Raw genomic sequence first — 2,003 nt, 5'->3', positions numbered from 1 at the left:
AGCTTTCTGATCGAATGCAAATTACGCAAAGCGCACGAAATTCAGTGCGTTGATTATTTGGCGTACGAAATATTCACTGTTGGAACCCACTTCAAGAAAGCCTCCAACTTCCTGATGCCAATCAAGATCAACACATCAACCCGAGGCTGGCGCCAGAAGGCTAATCACTACGTTGAGGTTGGTGATTTCGGTAGCCGTGAGCAAAAAAAAAATTAAATCAACGCCATTTTCTATCAATGGAAAAAAAAATAAAAAAATCAACGGGAATTTTAAGCAGCACATTGTTGGATATACTCAAAANGCATTGCCACTGAATAATAGATTTACTTAAAATTACATCCCTGGTCCTTGTTCTTTCTGTATCGCATCGTGGTGAATTCACATTTCTCAGATATTTGACAACAAAGCAAAACAAAGGGAGTATTTTATTTGCTAATTTTTCCGATTTCTATTGTTTAATGTAAATTTATGTCTTTTTAGGATATGTTGAGGCAACAAAGAAGGCGCAGTTTGAAAATGGAGTTATTAGTAATGAAGTAGCAGGCATATTTGGAAAATTATGCAGATAAAAAGGAAGGAATTTGGGAAAGCAAGTGCCTGGTTGCAGGATATCCATGTATTAAAAAGTATTTAATTAAATTGTTTAATAGAAATGTTATAAATCGGGTGGCTCATTTACGATGTGCTCCAAACATTTGGGAAACTTTTTTTTCGCCTTCTCAATGTGCTAAGTAACAAGTTAAGACGACTGCCATCACTGCCGGTAAGAAACCGCAAGCAAAGGGCAGACAACCTTCCAGGAAGCTGTCTCCTGTCCCTGAGTCGGAGCTGAAGTTCAGCAAGAAGCAGGTCAGCAAATTGCTACCCTGATCAAGCGTAAACTAAAGCGCTCTGCTCCGATTATACACTCCGTAAACGTGAAAACTTGGTGCATGCTGACAAATATCAAACAAGAAAACTCCGTGATGGACGCCGTGAGGTGAAGTTGCGCCGTGTGGCAAAAAAACGCGGCTAATTCTACGTGCCTAAACAATCCAGATTGGCTTTTGTGATCCGTATCCGCGGTATCAACAAAGTTGCACCACATTAACCACGGTTTGTTCATCAAATTGAACAAGGCAACCATTAATATGCTACGTATGCTGAACCCTATATGGGGTTATCCAAATCTTAAATCAGTTAGTGAATTGATTTACAGACGCGGAATTGTCAAGCACAACCATCAACGTGTCCCAATCTCTGACAGCTTTCTGATCGAATGCAAATTACGCAAAGCGCACGAAATTCAGTGCGTTGATTATTTGGCGTACGAAATATTCACTGTTGGAACCCACTTCAAGAAAGCCTCCAACTTCCTGATGCCAATCAAGATCAACACATCAACCCGAGGCTGGCGCCAGAAGGCTAATCACTACGTTGAGGTTGGTGATTTCGGTAGCCGTGAGCAAAAAAAAAATTAAATCAACGCCATTTTCTATCAATGGAAAAAAAAATAAAAAAATCAACGGGAATTTTAAGCAGCACATTGTTGGATATACTCAAAAAGTATTTGCTTTAAAACTCCATACCTTAAATTGTTCTAAAAATTCAGAGTAAACAATTCGAAATTTAGACGAAAAATTTTTGAATTTTTCTATATGTTGTATATAGTTTGAATCCTCGATTTTTAAGGATTTAGTGAAAGCAATAAAAAAATTTACTCGAAAAATATTGCGAATATTAAAAAAAAAATAATAATGTTTTTTTGAGTTACTGTATTTATCTATAATAACTCGAGTTGAAGTTTTTAAATAATAAAGTTTCATTGTTGCCTTCATTTTCATCACTTCCGCTTATGGTTGAATGAAACTTAGAATATGACAATAATATGACTCAAATACCGTATAACTAGTTAAATAAAAAGTTCTTGAAAACAATTTTAATTCTTATTGAAATAACTAAAAAAAAATTAAAAAATAAAATAGTTTTAATTAAAACAAAAAAATAAAAAAATAGCTAAACTA

At 35.4% G+C, this 2,003-nt stretch overlaps 1 long non-coding RNA gene across 1 annotated transcript; it reads left to right on the top strand.

Annotated features, from left to right (window-relative positions):
• The first annotated feature begins 445 nt into the window (after window positions 1–445).
• On the top strand, window positions 446–1,445 carry LOC108361377 (uncharacterized). Its single transcript, XR_001847285.1, has 2 exons — window positions 446–979; window positions 1,039–1,445. It is a non-coding gene; the product is annotated as an uncharacterized LOC108361377 (long non-coding RNA).
• The last annotated feature ends 558 nt before the right edge of the window (window positions 1,446–2,003 follow it).

Source organism: Rhagoletis zephyria, unplaced genomic scaffold, assembly GCF_001687245.7.
Source record: "Rhagoletis zephyria isolate East Lansing unplaced genomic scaffold, Rhagoletis_zephyria_1.1 Rzeph_scaffold_00748, whole genome shotgun sequence".
NCBI classification, from domain to species: domain Eukaryota; kingdom Metazoa; phylum Arthropoda; class Insecta; order Diptera; family Tephritidae; genus Rhagoletis; species Rhagoletis zephyria.
Note: the sequence above shows the minus strand (reverse complement) of the source record. Positions and strands in the feature narration are given on the sequence as shown.